The 18,187-nt window shown below is 43.9% G+C and overlaps 1 long non-coding RNA gene across 1 annotated transcript in view; it reads right to left on the bottom strand.

Moving 5' to 3' along the window:
• Positions 1–4,215: 4,215 nt before the first annotated feature.
• Positions 4,216–18,187, bottom strand: part of LOC124184672 — a 33,940-nt gene continuing 19,968 nt past the window's right edge. Inside the window, exons 2-4 of the long non-coding RNA XR_006871235.1 lie at positions 5,510–5,820; positions 5,272–5,356; positions 4,216–5,198 (exon numbers count right to left, since the gene is read on the bottom strand). This is a non-coding gene — a long non-coding RNA (uncharacterized LOC124184672). The remainder of the gene's footprint in view (positions 5,199–5,271; positions 5,357–5,509; positions 5,821–18,187) is intronic.

The raw sequence follows: 18,187 nt of genomic DNA, 5'->3' as shown, positions 1-18,187 counted from the left end.
ATCTAGTAATATAGGTAAATAGGATGGTTGGAGGTGTTCGGAAATGGTAGGACATTTCAAAAGTTAAAGTCGACGATGATCCGGTGCATCAATTTTATCGTTACAGATTTTCTTTCCCCATGAGGCATAGAGTATTCAACAACGATAATGCAGTCCGTAAAATTCATCATTCATCTCTGTCTGGAAAGCTGATTCGCAAGGCGTGGTATTCTAGATATGTCAAAACTAAGCTAGCGGCACGTGTTTGCATTGTTAGAAAAATACCCGTACTCTACATACACTGTTTCTAATCTTTTGCTACATTTGGTTTAATCCCCATGCTTCCACAGTACGAATAATCGGAAATGTTTTTGATTATCCATAATGAAATAAAAGAAGTAACAAAGCTTAAATTTATTGTTGAAGCTTTAATGAATACATCAAACTGCGGTCGAATCAATTCATTCATTATTTGCACATGACCTCTGTATATTTCATAAATTATTCCTAAATACATTGAAACATATGTATTTATAATGAAATATCATGCAATGGACTGTGTAAACTATAAACTATAATTTCTATCAAATAGCTGCATTTATATTAATTAACAGGGCTTTGAGACTCAGTTAAGTTGGTTCTAGATTTTTGCCATCGTATGTAGGACATTGGGTTACAAGAACAAATGCGAATTACGAAGAACTCCGTATTAGAGATAAGGATATTTTAGTTCAAGTATACCTTTACACAGAAATCCGTATGTGAATATACTAAAACCTCTGTGTTTATTGTAAAAATCTAGTTTTAAATATATGTATATCTAGTTAAAAAAATATGTATATGTATACTTATGCATGTGTATATACATATATACACATACATGTACATAAATAATTGCCAAGAAATTAGAAACACTCAAAACTTGTCGCAAATAGAGTAAAACGTAAGGTTAATAATATACAAATTACACAAGCGCACCATAAAACGTGGCAAGGGTAATCCTAGTGCAGTGATTGTATAAACTGAAGAAATATACATTTACATATACATGATATAAATTAATAGTCTAGAAAAGAGTATTTAGAGAGCTTATCTAATTCCAATCTTGTCACAATAGATCATTAGCATAATCAATATACGGTTAAAGCTGTATTAGCTACATTCACTATTAGAGATAATATTTTTTATCCATTTTTATAGTTATTTAATTTCTTGTACAACAATTTTTCAAATTTCACTGCAAAATGCCCAACGAGTTCTCGTAGTGCAAATACGAGTCCAATTACTTTACGGATGGCATTACATTGATTTTTGCCTTCTCGCGTCGAGTTATAAATACAGAGAAATCTCAATGAGAGCTCATTTCTATAAGATTTATTGTAGTGCTATATTCGTAGCTGTACCTGTTATTCTATATTATATACTGTCCTAAATTTTAAACACACAGCACAACAATGGCTGAAAGCACAATGGCAAGAAGAGAGGAGCAATTCGCATCCTAATAAATCTTTTCTTCTTTATACGTAGCACAGCGATGTCACGTCGGAGGATATGTACTAGTGGATCACTAGGTGGGGCACAGAACTGAAACATAATTATGTTGAAAATCTTCAACATCTCTTACAGAAAGTAGGTACGTTGCCAGACCTTATATACCAACAATGAATATTCATAGATGGTATATTTATAAATACTTACAAAAGTGAATTGAAATAATTTATTGTAAACATGACAAATTTGAAAACTTGTAAACGAAATATAATTACAATTGTCATTAAATATTATCAAACTGTTTTACTCACCGTGCACAAATCCTCGTTCACCTTGTTCTCCTCGTCTTCCTCGTCCTCCGCCTTGTCCATCTCCGACCACCTCCAACAACCACTGATAACCACCTCGGGTAATACCTTAAATAGTAATAAATATTTTCAGTATAAGAACACATCATAAATATTGTGTAAGGATTAATATAATTAAATAATTGATAGTAGAATAAACTTCACTAGCACATTTATAGCTACTGAATTTGTGCTTGCGCGAAAAATGAATTGAAATATTTTATTGTAAACATGACAAGTTTGAAATATTTTAGATGAAATATAATTGCAATTGCCATCAAATATTATAAAAGTGTTTCACTCACCGAGCACAAATCCTCGTCCTCCTCGTCCACCTTGTTTTCCTCATCTTTCTCGTCCTCCTCCTCGTCCACCTCCGACCACCGCCAACCGCCCCCAACAACCACCAATAACCACCAATAACCACCTCAGGTTATACCTTGAATAGTAATAAATATTTTTAGTATAAGAACACATCATAAATATTGTGTAAGGATTAATATAATTAAATAATTGATAGTAGAATAAACTTCACTAGCACATTTATAGCTACTGAATTTGTGCTTGCGCGAAAAATGAATTGAAATATTTTATTGTAAACATGACAAGTTTGAAATATTTCAGATGAAATATAATTACAATTGTTATCAAATATTATAATGTTTTACTCACCGAGCACAAATCCTCGTCCTCCTCGTCCACCTTGTTCTCCTCCTCTTTCTCGTCCTCCTCCTCGTCCACCTCCAACCACCTCCAACAACCAAAAACAACCACTTCGGGGTATACCTCGAATACTAAGAAATATTTCCAGTATCAAAACACATCAAAAGCATTGTGTAAGGATTATTATAATTTCTGTATTGACACATTTTAACAAGGGGATTATGAGAAAATTATAAAAAATTGTAGAAATTTTATTAGCGCAATGAGAGCTACTGAATTTGAGCTTACGCAAAAAAATGAATTGAAATAATTCATCGTAAACATGAAACAGGAACCACGGAGCGCTAGGTCGACGGTCACCACATTAAGAACTTGGACAGCCAGAACTACGGAGCGCTTTTTCTGGACGTCAAGATCCATCAGGTGGACGACCTGAACAGCCCGAACTACGGAAAATTAGTCCTAAAGGTCAAAAGTCACCGGATCAAGGACCTGGATAGCCAGAACTACGGAGCCCTTGTCCTGGAAGTCGAGTTGCACCAAGAAGCGGACCCGGACCGCAGAATCCAGGAGGTAAAGAACCCGGTACTCGAAATCTGCGGAGCGCGATTCTCATCCGTCCGCTCTACTGCGCGGTTGTTTCCAGACTGAGGAATTTTGGCGGTCGACGATTGCTATGGATCGATGACGTCGAGGGAAAAAAAATTTGGGTGACGTCATTTTGTGAACATCCGAGCATTCAAACATTGGTTTCGAAGTTTAATACTATGTATGATGATGTATGATGTGATGTATGATGATGTATGATGTATGATGATATGATACGATGTATAATGATTTTAGTCTTCACATTTCATACAAGAAATATGCACCTTGTCTTTCCGGCCGATTCCAGACTCAAGCGGCCAGGCCCTTCGATCGTCAGCCGTTGACTAAAGATATATTCTTCAGTTAGCGGGTCAGCTAATAACGCTGTCGTTCTGCGACCGTTGGATGATAAAAAATTTCGCTCACACCTTTCAAATGTGTGTTAAAATACACTTCACGTTTCAAGCAGCTTTGTTCTTTCTCTCTCTATCATCTTTTCAGGTCTTCAAATCACTACACTGCGTTAAATACTATCTCATATACGGAGCATCCATTTCATCTCGATCAAAATCAGCGCATCCGTGATGTATTACAGTTACTCTGAATGTTTTTGTATACACTTATCGAAAAACAATTCTGCTTCCCTACCCAACGTAAATACTTCATTTGCGACCAGCTAAAACAGCGTTCCGATTCTACGCCTACGAAAATTCAAGATCGCGCAAGCAAATGAAAAGTTGTTAGAATAATTATGAATAACAATGTTTCGGAATACATCGAGAGCGTGTCGAATAGAATCCCAATTCGAAATGAATAATTCTTTTATTTTCATATTATAGCCGATTATCGTAGATAATCTATTTTGTTTCCTGGAAAATTACAAAATTTATAGTATGCATCACGTATTAATCGTAAATGGTTTATATATATGAATATCGTACATGTACCACACATACATACATACTTTATGGTCTGTGCATCATTATTACATCTATGATCTATGTATACATTCATCTCTCGGGTACCTATACTTTAATCGATTCACTGTTTTGCTACGAATTTTGGAAGAAATTTATCCTCATCATTAATTTCTTGCATCGCCGACAAGTCCGTAACTACACACATGCTAAGTACCGGCTTGGGCTTACCATTCCGAAGGCTGTGTTACTCGGAAGGCGAATGCAGTCAGCATCACGTCGAAATCGGTAACTCTCTGATGTTCTGCAATAAGTTTTTAACTCTACCGATGGAACATCTCAGGGAGCTCAAGCGCACGACGAATTCGGTTGTCACACCAAAGCCCATTAGGGCAACTGTCTTTTTATTCTTTAGACAACGTAGGAGGTGTTTGGAGGTGGTTGGTGGTGATCGGAGGAGGTCGAGGAGGACGATGACGACCGGGCAGGGTGGACGACGAGGAGCATGAGGGGGGGACGAGGTGGTTGATGAGGACGAAGGTGGCCGGAGGTGGGAGGAGGTGATTAAAGGTGGTTGGTGGTGCTCGGAGGTAGTTGCGGTGGTCGGCGGTGGACGCGGTCACGCGTCTTCCCACGGGGATGATCGAGCTGAGTGACATTTTCAAGTTGCAGTCAAGAAGTAGTCTCATGTACTCACTTCGTACCGACTCAATGTCATTGCTCCGGCAACCGGTCATCTATTCCTCTTAAACTTTACCTTATTTTTCTATCATCTCATGTTTCAATGCTCATTATAAAGTATCGTTTGACTGGATTTTTCTCACTCTCATTTAATTTGTTTCTTGATAGCGGTCTTAAACTTAGTCGTTTCAATGTTACAGTTTTGTGTCTGTCACAGGAAATTGAGACATCGCCATCGCATTTACCGATGGAAAGCGTAATTACTCTAATCATTACACCCTAAGCTTTTTCAGAGCTTACTGAAAAGAGATACTGGAATGTAGATGGTTTAGCTTTTGCATGTTACCGACCGTCGATTGAGTAACGTTATCTTCTGACGAATGGCTTGCCAACAGCTACCCTCTCGACGCCTTTACCCTTCTTCATAGGGTAGGAATTTCATCCAAAGGCTCCCCTTCGAGTTGCTATCTCCATAGTAGGACAAGTTTTGGTTTTCTCCAGCGATGTCGCTGCCACGGTCATCGTTAGTATCCTTGAATTTAGAAGCACATATTTTAATGATGGTCCGTTCTTGGTTTATTACTGAACCATCAACTGATTCTTACCCATTGAAGGAATCTTAACCGCCAGCAAGAGCCATAACTCCTCTAATACTTCGCGGTTAGAGCGTCGCATTGTTTCTCGTGTTATCTATAACGAATACAGTCGTAAGATACAGTTGGTTTATGTTAATGGTCGTCAATAATGACGAAATGAATAACGATTTGTCCTCTTAGCTGTTCAAAATACATTACGAAAAAAGACAGGAATTGAATAGCCTGCAAGTGAAATTGTTGACCTCACCTGGGTTTGTAAATGGTGTCGAATATGTTTCATTTCCTGGTGAATCCTGATACCCATTGAGCAACTTAGGGTCACGAAGCATGGTGTTTCCTGGGTAAGGTAAGCGCGTTCATATCGTCCGAAAGAGCTTGCTTACTCAGGCATTACATATCGCTTGAAAATCATTGTCAAGAATAAGATTCCACGGCACCTTCAAGTTCTAGTTTGATTGACTCCATAGGATCCAACGTTAAGGAGATTCAAATCTCGAGCGCGTTGAGTGCAATCAATCAAATCCTCCAACTTCGTAGTCTCGCCTTCTTTCTGCACCCCTGCAACAAGATATCGGTCAAGGGTCAATTGGAGGCATTTAGCGGTCTAAATTCACCCTTATAAGTGGACACTGTCATCAGGGGGCCAGCATCCCCTCACGCGACCAGGATGGACCAGTTCCAGTCTACCAACAGGTTCATAACTAGGGTCCAGTTTCGAGTTTGGGTCCAGGCGAGGGCCTGGAGGTACGACGATAGAATATCGCCGGCATTGCAGGTTCCTGGCACGCGAATGGACCGGTCTCATCTTGTCTCATCTCTGCCTGCTCCCTGGACCCCAATTTGAACTCGGAAAATAGATCGTGCCCTGGATCAGGTGAAAACTGGTCCAATGGAAACGGGAGCGCAGAGATCAGAACAGGGGTCAGACCTCTGAACTGTATACCAAAGAATCAGCGTGACAGCAGTCGGCGGGTTAGTTTCGAGGGGTGGGAAGGCTCCAACAGCAGGTGAGCGACTGTTGTCATGTTTAATCGCACTGAATTCAGTTTTAGTCTGTTTCCCGACGGCGTTTTCTTTCTTAGAGTCGTTTCGACGATGGTTTTGATCGTGAACCAGTGGGGGTGAATAGGTTCTCCATACTTGTACAGGTTGGAACTAAGCGGGGTATAATGAAACCGAAAAGCAGGGGGAAAAAAGGTGATCAAAGAAAGGATTTGATTTTCGGTGCCCTCGAAGGTGGGTGTTTTCGATATTTTTATACCGTACCGGAAGAAACGTGACACGACACTCCCCACTTCCTTCGTCATCGCACTCTTAGAAAGTAGTGACGGACTCCTCGGAGAGGGAAAGGACACAAAGGGCACTCGATCAAAGCCCGCGAAAACAAAAGAGCGCCGTGCGTCTGTCACGTGAGACGCTGAATCCAGCCCATATTGGCCACTTCTTTCACGTGTCCGTCATCCGTTAAGGCCAGGTCTATACGCTATGGCGGGTATAAGTAAGGTAGGCAAGGCAAGGTACGTACGTATAAAGAGGATATTTGAAATAGAGGACATTTGCGGGCTGCGCTTTATCGAACCGTGCGGAACAGAACCGACTGTATAAGGGGTGTATTTGTTTTACTGCCTGGCTGCTAGCATTGGTTGAGAACGTGCTCGGCATTCCTGAACTAGAGCCACCCTTGTTACTCACTGGAAGCCCATCTTTGTCGTAAAAATTCTTAACTCCTGTAATGGCTGATTCCCCTTTTTGGCCAGAGATAACTCCATCCCAGATTTTCTCCTGGGACTTGGGAAAATTTCACCTTAAGCCCGAAACTTTCCCGCGTATTTTGAGACCTTGACGATCTAGATCGGACCCGCTGAAGGACAGTAAAAAATTCTCGAAGATTGGACGATCCGATGATCCTAATTTAGAGGCCGGATTCTACCCTCGCGGGTTTATGCCTTTCCAATACGGCCATTTTCAAGAGAGTTAACGCAGCCCAGCAAATCTCTTACCCTGTAAAGAGACCATATAACACGTGACTTCGGAGACGGCGCAAGACGGCCATGTTTGTTACAAGCAACAAAAGCAGATCTGGACCCTTGGACTTTGGCTATACCTCCATTTAATATCCGGAATCGGCAGGAAATTTGATAAAATTGGAAATATCCTTTTTCTTCTTTCTTTATCTCTTTCGTGCCCGCATAGTATGGGGTGTGAAATTCACTGTGAGATTCGATTGGTCGATGGGCCAGGCGAAGATTTCCGGTCGGAAGGCCATTAGGAAATCGGTTTGTTTTAAATTTCGACACCCACCAGAGGTTATTTCCCGATTTCCACCTACTTTCCCAGCGGGCATTTGACCCAAGGCATTTCCGATTTGTTTTTCCGCTTTTATTTTTTATTTTTTTTTTCTCCCCCTACTTTTCTCAATCATTCGCGTGGACGAGGCTGCAAAGAGTTTCGATGGCTGAACGAAATCGAATGTTTACGAACAAGTCGAGCGCGTCGACGGAGTCTGCGTGACTCGATCTATCGAATTACCGTTGAGGCGCGTGTCAAGGGTGAGTGAAATATACCAAATTTGTTGAATCGGACGTACGGTTCCAAATTTCTCACCCTAGGAACAGTTGCAACTTTTTTTTCAACTCCGATCGAGCGGTCATTATTATTTCGATAATCGCGCAAGCTCTGTTGCGCAGCTAAATGAAAACACAATTTTTATTGCACGATTGAGATGATCCGACGCAGCAGAAATGATTCGTAAAACCAGCCCACCTCGTCCAGTGGCTGCGAATTTCGAGCGTGATACGGGTTTCGCAATACAGTCGACGAGGCATCGAATCGCGCAGGTCACCGATACAGTTTCAAATATTCCCGAGCAAACTAGGATATACCTATATCGGCATCTTATATCCGGCCACTATCTGGAGATCAGGGGACAGAATTTATAGCATCCTTGCAGAAGGGGGATGAGACCCTTAGTCTATGTTTTCTGCAGGGAAAGTCGGAAGTCAAGTCGAACCCTGGCCGGGACTAGCCGACTCACATACGTCTTGCTAAGAGACTGTGAAAGTTTGGTCACTCCAGCCGGGGGAAAAAAAGTTCCCAAAAATCATCAACCCCTCGTATCACGTCGGCAGGGGTCTCGAAAGAACGGCAAGCAGCCCGTCTCGTTCCCCGAAAAATTTAATCTCTCAAATCAGCGCGTGGTGGGCGTGAATGATTTTCGAAAACCCGGCCGAACCAATAGGACCTCGTTATTGGGTAGATTTACTTGGTCGCGTGGGTCCCTCCATTTTCCGAATGGACTTCTGACCCTGCCGCCCTCCACCCTCCGAACCCCCGACCGCCACTACTCGGGGATGCTTTTTATTAGACTCCACTAGGTACGGCCGGCCCGCGTATGTACATTCGTGTGGGGTATATCTACACATATTTACACATCGACGTGTCTGTACAGTGGCCATGTTTGGCCGCCACGCCGCGTCGTGCGAGAAGAAGGGATGCTGGAGGAACTGCCCCATCCGCTAAATTAACTGCGTTAGACGGGGCTCTGCATTTTTTATGCTCCGTTCAACTGACTCCCTTCACCCTCCGACGGCCAGCCATTTTACGTTCACATATCGAACGTCTCGCATTTTTGGGTAACGTTCGGCATTTCATCATTTCGACTTTTGACTCGAGCTGGTCGCGGGTAGTCAGTCCATTAGACGAATGACGGTGCTCGGAAGAGGAATTACAAATATTCATGTATGTTATCAATCGTGGCTTCAGCTGCTTTCCATATCATATCTCGCAGACGATGCGGCGGATTTTTATAAAGTTTTGAGCTGGAGATGGGCGCTTCGGACGAGAGTTTAATCGAACTGGGAGCTGCTCTCGTGTCTCGTTCACCTACACAGGTGCCTGACCGTGTGGCAATGGCGACTGTAGTGGCCCGGCTCTTTGTCTCTCGAGTTTTCTTAAAGAGGACAATACGATGCGTCGTCGTCCATCGGGCTCGGGGAGTGCCGAGATGGTATTGACTACGCACAGAAAGAGGGATGAAAGGGGTTATTGTTCAGCCTGCAGGGAGACAAAGTTTCGCGTCGCCAAAAAATAGCCGGATAAACCGTCAAGGCGCGTGATTAAATCGTGTGCCGCCCGAAGCACGCGGCAATCGCACCTCCGCGAGGTCTTGACAGATTGTGCATAAAAGGTCTCGGGGAGAAAGTAAAATAGAATCTCAGAAAGATAGTACGGACGGTACGGAATTCTCTGGCGAACAATGGGCGAGTCATATACCCGGGATTGGTATAAATTATCGAGTGACGATAACCGTCTGAATAGGTGATCACGTAAAACTGATTTTGGATTTCGCCCATTCCAAGTGCGATCTTACTTGAAATTGAGTATAGTCCAAGTCTTGCTCGGGAGAACCACCACTAATCTAATTCCCAAGATCCCGAGATGTCCTCGGGAACAGTGCTGAACCGGGAGAGAGCGCGCGCGCGAGAGAGAGAGAGAAAGAGAGCGAGGGAGAGAGAGCGGGGAAAGGGGAGAGAGCGTAGTGGCGCGCGGCATGATATCGCCTATGCAAATAGCCCACGGACTCGAACCGGTTGGGATCAGGACTGCGCGTTATACGGAGTGCATGTCCTGTCTGTCTGTACTCCGTTCGTCCGACTCTGCACAGGAGTTTTGATCAGGGATGAAAGATAATGGAGAAAAAAATTGTACACCAATTTTATTTATCGTCGAAGAACCGGAGGGGTTTGTTTTACTCCAGCTGTAAGGTGCACGGGCTCAAATTAACTAATTGACTGCAGGGCAGCTGAACCGTCTATCATGTATGCCTGTAGCCTGTCGGTCTGTCTCGCGAGCAACGGTCCACCTCTAAAAGGATTAATTGCAAAGTTGACAAAACTCTCTTCCCCGCACCACCGTGCCACTCGCTCTTCTCGTCAAAGAAAACGAAGTTTGTTGATGCTCGATGGAGCCGGTTTTGCACTTTGCAAATGACAATGCCCCGCCGCGGAGCCAAATTTGTACATTATAGAATGTTGATGTATCAGTGAAAATCATACACAGTACTTGTGTCATATAGTTCAAAAATTCAAAAATAGAACTTGAGATGATTTTTCGTATGATTTGTAAAGTCTGGCTAATTCTCCATTCTCCAGTGATACATAAGCTGTTAAAAAAGAGTGCCAATACGCGGGGGAGGCTCGTCTCAGAACCGGTGCGCTCACCCACAGCCCGGCTCGTCTGCTCCGCGTATATGTATATTTATATAATATATATGTACGTATGTATGTACATGAGATTTACATATATACGCCAGTATACACGGATATACATAGACGTATACGAACCTCCACAGTTGCCGCACAGAAGTTAGCTACATTAGGACTGCGGAGACGAGGGTAGACGTTTGAGGTCAGTTCGGGGCGTTTTTTCAACCCCTGGACGGAGTCGCTCAATACCCGGCAACCCTTGGACTGACCAATGCCCTGCCGGCGACCCCCACTACCCAACGCCGCTGACCAGACCAGCGATTGGTCGAAAATCTCCCGAGGGATATTCTATCCTGCTAGGATCCACGCCGGGATCCCGAGGCTCGCTAACTAACCAAGGAGATTACTCACTGGGTGTTTCGGAAGTCGAGCCTCGACCCACCGAGCGATCGGCTAATGAGTCGTTTACAGGAATTCGTAGAGTTGAAAAACCGATCGGTGGTCACTCCTTTGTTCTCCAAGCTCATTGCCAGCGATCAGCGAGGAAAGTTCGAGGGACGTTACGACTGTGACAGGGTTGCGCGCGTATTTGGGCGCGAATAAAACGGCGATTTTCCAGACACCCGGTAGGCGGGTCGGTGCGGTTGAGGGCGTAAGAGCTCTCGGAATAATACCGTTCGCTTCTCTCATTTTGCGAAGGTTCTCTGACCAAGCACCTAAGCTCGAAGGTTTCGCCGAGCGAAAATTTGATCTCACCGCACGTTGGCGTGGTAATAGATGCAATACACGATACGCCGTTCACCTCCGTGTGTACGTGTAATGCCAGCAGGAAATTCTGGACTGCTCGTGAAGGTTGAGGAATTAAAACTGTTCCCTAGGCACGCGTCGTTCAGGGTTGAAATTAAATTCCCACTAATTTGGACTAATTTCAGAATGCTATTAGGGACTGGCCACATCTACGCATCCCATATCCCGAGACGGGAAGGGTACGAATTCTACCAGCGAGACGAGGACGAGGTCTGAGTGTGTATGGCTGAGTGCGGAGTTGAAGCGGGTCTTCTTAGAATGAGGGAAATGTGGTCTTGCAAGAAAGCAGCGGACGGGAAATGAAAGATATGAGGAAAGAAGTAAATATATTTGGGAGGAAAAAAAATTTGTGCAATTTTCCTGATCTCTTCGCTGGTTATTTTCCTGTGGCGATCCTTATTCCTTTTCCGAGTAGACAGGAGCCTCTCCTGGGACTGGGATCAAAGCAAGAATTATCAGGGTTCGAGGCTCGGTCCGGGATTTGGTCCCGCAGGAGACTTACCACATGTAAATAAGGACGCAGCCTCTGCACAGCCTCCGTAGCCCTATCTTCGGTAAATAACACTCTTCCGATAGTGACAAAATAACCCCGCGAACCTCCTGCCTACCCTCGTCCTGGATTTCCTTGCCCTGCCGTTGCACCCTCTCTTCCCCCTTCAACATCACACCCACCTACTTCTATCAACTATTCCCTGAATCTCTGCACACCCATCGATACTACGTTGTATGTGCCGCTGCTTCGCTTCCGTTCTGCACCGCCGGATTGTACTGGCCGTGATTACAGTTTCCGATACCGGTAAACTACCGAGTCTGGCAACTTGTCCGTATTGTGTAGCTGATCTTTGATCTGTGATCGGGAAAGCGTGCACTTTTTTTTAAACGCAGTTGAATTAGAAAATGTGCTTTGTTCAACCAACGAATGAAACCTTCCGCCGAGGTGGAAGTTCACGACTATCGGTAAGGTTAAACTTTCTCCAAACATACCTGAGCTTTGTAATTCGGGGTGGAAGTGAGCTCGGCTTCCGTGAGAGATAAATAATGTCGATTTTCATCCAACTCGTATCCCTTGATCTTGGTTGATATTTGAGCGAGAAATTCCTGTCGGAGGGACCCTCAGGAGAGAAAAAGAGAGAGAAGGAAAGAAAAGGAGGTTGGACTTGTAATAGGAACACGAAGGGGCTCCAAAATGGCCAATATCAGCCCCATATTTGTACGAGGCCCTTTGGACAAACAGAAATATATGTCCGCGCAAGATGTTTTCCACCCTCGTACTCGAGGCGTTTCTTTTTTAAACGGTCGAAACAGTTGCGGCCACGAATCGATGGTAACTACGTCGGCCGGACTGCGGTACAGTCGTGGAAAAACGGAGTTCCATTTTCCCGGCCAGTTGTTCCTCCGATCTTGGGGGTGGAACGGCGGCGCCGATGGTCGAGAAGGAAAAATGCACGTATATTATACATGTATGTAGATACATATGTATACACATGTATATGTATTTACATCGGCCGAATCAAGGGCAGGGATCTTCGTTTTGACTGGTGGATCCGTGAAAACGAACCACCCGATGTGGAGATAAAAATTCGCAAAGATCCGCAACTCTGGCCGGGGTTAGTTTTTCTCGAGGGTTGTACCGTGTTAGGATGCGCAGGGCGCCCTGGTCTTTTGCATATATTTTGAAACGTATAGCTCCCATCGCACCGAATATGCTGCCCGGCGAAAAAATACTTCAAATAAAAATGCGCTTTTCCTTCTTGCTCTTCTTATTCCTCATTCTTATTCCCAACCCCATACTTTAACCCGCGCCTCATAGATCCCTTCTTGATATAGAATAACTAAAAAATGAATAACGAATGAAATATGTAACCCGTGTTATGCGTCGGCTACGCGTATGTTCTTCCATTCTGGTGTTTGGAGAAAATTTACATCTACGCAACAATTGTTCCAAATATAATTCAAACTTTTTACCCGAAGTCTGCAGGATCGATGGTTACGTACATTCGATACGTATTCTTCGCTCTGCATCCGCCCGCTGTACCGTGTCATTATATTATACATTATTCAACTAATTTTGACCCGATTTAAAGAACAATGGACGGGGTCTGCGGCCTATATACGGCTAGGTGCATCTGCTGCGCGTTTGATAAGATTCCTCGGTCAATTTTAGCTGACGACGGTCGTTAATTAACCAGAAGGCTGTGACTGCTGTCTAATAAGGGTCGGACAGACGGTGAGATGAAAAATTGATAGCGTTATCTCCGAATGTGAATTCCACGAGGTTATAAGCTGCGGCCGCGAATTCCTCGATGACGTCACCGCATGAAATAGGTACGTATACGTAACAACGCGTATGTATCATACGTATACAAAGAACAGCGAGGCAAAAAGGGGAGTCGAGACTTTTATTGGTCTTGACTTGGCGCCCCTAACGTTTTCCGTTTGTTCCGCAGATTTTCATACGTTTTCATCCATCCGGAAAATTAGAATGTTATTCGCCCAAGGTATATATGGCTCGTACCTAATATGAGTATAAGATACGCATACGTATGTATAAATATGAATTTCTCAAGAGGCTTGTAGTGCCCGTGTTCTTCGTATAAGGGCGCGTATACGCGACCTGAGAATCGCGAGACATGTCTCTATCCGCACACAAGTGACACGTTGGGTCAGTATCGGTGTACCCGTATTCTGTTTTCCGTCAAAGGTATATCGTTATTGGAAACTTATATACCTATCGAAGACAATACATGTATGCCTGAAGAAATTGCGTTCTCTTTTCGATGGGGTAAAAAGTATGCGCGAAGAATAAAATGAAAATCAGGATGCTCGGAATCGCTTGCAAATATTATATAAAAATCAGAAGGACAAAAAATAGGAGTTTTAGATTAATCACGAAACAGTAGAAAAACAGTATAGAGGGCTGGCAAATAAAAAAGGAAAAAAAAAAATGATAAAAAATGGCGTAGATCGGGAAACAGAAAGCGTAGCTCTTTTTCGGTCGGGCGGTACTCCGGAATAACAAATAGTGGCTACATTTATTTGCGAGCGACCATTATCCGCGTCCCACCCGCTCGACGGTGCAGGTCGTGGTAACGGCGATAGTTGTGGCGGCGGGAGCGTCCGGGGGCGAAGAGAAAAACATAAAAAGCATATTCCGAGGAGGTCCTGCCGGGACGCTGGGGTGGACCAAGCCAGTAATACATCAAACTGGATCGATAACCTACAGACTTCGCTCCCTCACCCACACCGTGCACGCATCACGTTTTATTTTCATGCATATAACAAGAAAAACGAAGTCAGATATAAAGGTGGAAGATATTGTTAAGATGAAAAAACTTCCACCCAGTTCTTGCGTAAGATAGCGATTAGATTCTATCAAATACAGCCGTCCCAAGTGGGCTGCGTAGTTTTTCTTTCTGTTTTTTTTTTCTCGAGTTCGCCTGACCATCCCTCGTTTAATTCGGATATCAGATGCAGGTTGTAGATTTTTTAACCTCCAGGATTATAATTAGTAAAAAATTTGTGTGGGTTTAATTTTACCGCACGTTAAGCGAGTAGAATTTTCATCATTTCATTCCCCCCCGCTCCTATTTTCCACCGGCCGACAAAGTGGATAATGATTAAGCCGCGTTAGAACGGTCTGAGCGATATTTTTCCTCGCGCCTTTATCTTCTCCTCCTCACTTATATATTTGAGGCGAAATCGGGCGAAGGAACGAGTTTGGAAGGAGCGTTAGTCGCGGTCCCAAAGGTGACGTGCCTCGGGTAGGCAGGAGAGTAATTGAAGGGTCGAATCAACCCTTAGTACGTGCTAAAACTTGCGAATCTCGATTACCGTCGGTGGCCGCGAGTGTCTCTTCTGCAGGCGGTGTTATACGGTGACTTGTGACGTCACGCGGTGCGTGAAAATCCCGGCTAGGCGGCTCTCCGTGGGCCTTCTATATCACACGTTTAGACGCGCACACATCCGCAGGGAAACGCGTACCTGTCTACTATGTTTTCCACGCTGTTCCTGAACTTTTCGCCCCCGGGTTCACCGGCCCTTACAGTCCCCGTCCTCGATTCACTGATAACTTATGGCGTGTAATTGCGAGGCGAAACTACCGCGACGCTCATAGTCGGTTCAGCTACGGGGTGGAGAGTCCCATTGGGTCTGAACCCTGATTGGCCGAGCTCGAAACGCTTTATTTCTGACCACCCCAAAACCGTACGGTCCAAGTTACCCGGCGATCGAATAATGGCGGCAACCTTTCCTCGTTCCGTACCAAAATACCAGCGACATTACAACTATTTTGGAAAAGTACCGAGGCTGAAAAGGAGCTGCTGGATGAAACGGGAATCTAAGAATAATAACAAATTTACTGCCATGGTCACTGCTATTAATATTCCGCTGTTTTTTTTCTTTTTTAAACCTTATTTATTCTCTCCTACCGAAAACTTTTGTTGCAGATGATCGGACAACTAGTCAAGCAATCAAATTCAGCCTCAGTTGTGTAAAAATTAAAATGTTTCCATTTTTGTCTCGTTTGATAAATTTCCGCATCCCACAAGAATTCCACCTCAACTTAGACTAAAACTGCGAGCAAAAATTTAAGAGCACGAACAATCGAATCACTGATACCATTTTCCCCTCAATTGACAAGAGCCGCGACAATGATGCGCGTGACTTTGAAAACGAGGTAAAACACCGGAAATTAGTGACGAAAAGGGGATGAAAGTTAACACCGTTAATACCGAGCCCGGCCAGTAGCACGAAACGTAGCTAAATATAACTATAAAACTCTCTTACCCGATGTTCAGCGTGCGATGTCTGGCCCAAAACTGGCGCCCTTCGACCCCGTGTGCAAAGGGGTTGAACGGAGCCGTGACTCTGCCGTGTATCAGGTCCTGCACCAGGTAGGGCCCCTGTCTCCAGCTTCAATCCTGGGGCTGTCAGTAGCCGAGGCTTAGCGGTTAAAAGTTGCACCCCAACGAACGGAACATCACGAAAAAAAAGGCGCCATAAGGTTCAAAGTTATACGAGATAAAGAAGCAAAGAGGGAGAAGCGAAATGAGGAAATTGAGATAAATTGTTTTCAGGTTTTCGGTGAGATTGCCAGTTTTTAAGCCTACTCAATGTTGAAGATAGTGTAGATAAACGTGCGTTAGACGATGAGGTTAAGCAGGCTGGCTGGCCAAGAATGGATACTTTTTAATAACTCGTTACGAGAGAGTCGTACGTTGAGTGTGTGTTGAATTATCGTATTCGTAAGTTACGAATTAGATCTCTAAAAATACGTAAACGTAGGATACTGAGATTTCGCATATATGCTTGAATATTGTTGATTCGTTTCGAATTCTCAGAAATTTTTTTCACCTCTTATTAGGAAAACTTTTTTTCATCGAGGTGCCATCGTGAATATTTATTTTCACAACAGTGTACCGATATTGATTACGGTCCAAAAATGGTAATATTGAATTGCCCATTAGAAAGAAAAAAGAAAATCTTTTTTAGTGACGTCATGCAAAATGGTCTTCTGAACAAAATGAGCCATCGTAAAGTGGGATCGAACGAACCTACCGGAACAATTTGTAAATGAAGCACCGATCAAGCTTTTTTTACAGTTTGAGTATTTTCTATTTTTGCGCTTTCAATAAGATCCTTGTAGCTTACAAATATAATAATTTTAATAAATATTCCGTGTGGTGTCGATTTTTAACCCTAATAAAAATCCTTAATGGTTGGGCATAAAATATAAGGTTTCGAATCCATGCCGTTGGATGTCTTGCTACTTTTTTCTTCCAAGACGAAGTTATTATAGAACAAGCGTGCCAGAACGCGGCGGTTTCGGATGTTTGTTGTTCGCAGTTTCACCTAGTCGTCCTAGATGTGGGATCTAGGTTGAGTTCGAGACGAATACCTACCGGCTGAGGAATAAAACTCGTCTTCGTGTATATGTAAAACCGATTGGAAAGAAATTTCAACCCTGGCGATTGCCTCGCGCGATAGCATTGGCGCGTGGGTGGGTTGGATGGATATAATACAGGGATAGGAAAGGGGGGCTGGTATTTCGCGCCATTGGGCATAGGTCAAGCGAAAGCCAATCCGGCCAAACTTTTAGATATATGATAAAAATTGAGTGGGGGGGTCCCTGGTAGGCTGCGGGATGCGAGGGGGCGAATTCCTTGCGTCCCTTAAATCCCGGGATATATATAATACGTCGGTATGAGGACGCGAAGCACCGGGCGGAAACGGGCGAGTCACTGTCCCTCGATTTGAAAACTGCCGACGAGAGAAAAATAAGGAAATCCGAAAGAGAGAAGAGCGCCGCGAATTCCTCGCCGAATCCGGGGCGCAAAACGCGAGTCAAAAAATTTCTCTCCACGTAAATTTTCACGGAAATCACTCTCGGAAGTTCGATATTGCGTTCGAGGGCGTTTCGGAAATCTCCAACGGTCTCGAGGATGCTCATTCTCCGAGGAAAGCCGTACATGTGTCCGTTCGATAGCTTATCGAAATTTAATTTTATGCCTGGCCTAATCTCCGGCGAAGGTTCTTCCGCACCGGCTTGATTTCAGCTGTCTAGTGTAAGCGGGCTGGTAGAAGACGCGACGAGAACCGCCGAGCTACCCAGAGAGGAGAAAAAATAAATGAAAAATCTCAAAGCATACCGTACACGTATAGGCATGGATGTCCTTATATCGAAAGCACAGAGGAGAATACATCCGCTGCAGGGTAAGTTACCGCGGTAAGAAATTTCCTTTGCAAGCTGGGAAAGATATTTTCGAAAAGTCTTCTAAAGCCCGCGAAATCCGCGCCGCGTATATGATATCCCCACGGGTTGGAAAATATTTGTCATCACCCTCCGCGTTTCTCTCAGCCGTACAATTTCTGCTCGAAAAATTTCAGGGAAAAAACTAACGAACGGAACCTTGCGA

This window comes from Neodiprion fabricii, chromosome 6 (assembly GCF_021155785.1).
Source record: "Neodiprion fabricii isolate iyNeoFabr1 chromosome 6, iyNeoFabr1.1, whole genome shotgun sequence".
NCBI lineage: Eukaryota > Metazoa > Arthropoda > Insecta > Hymenoptera > Diprionidae > Neodiprion > Neodiprion fabricii.
The sequence above is the reverse complement of the archived record's forward strand: the minus strand, read 5'-3'. Positions and strand labels throughout refer to the sequence as shown.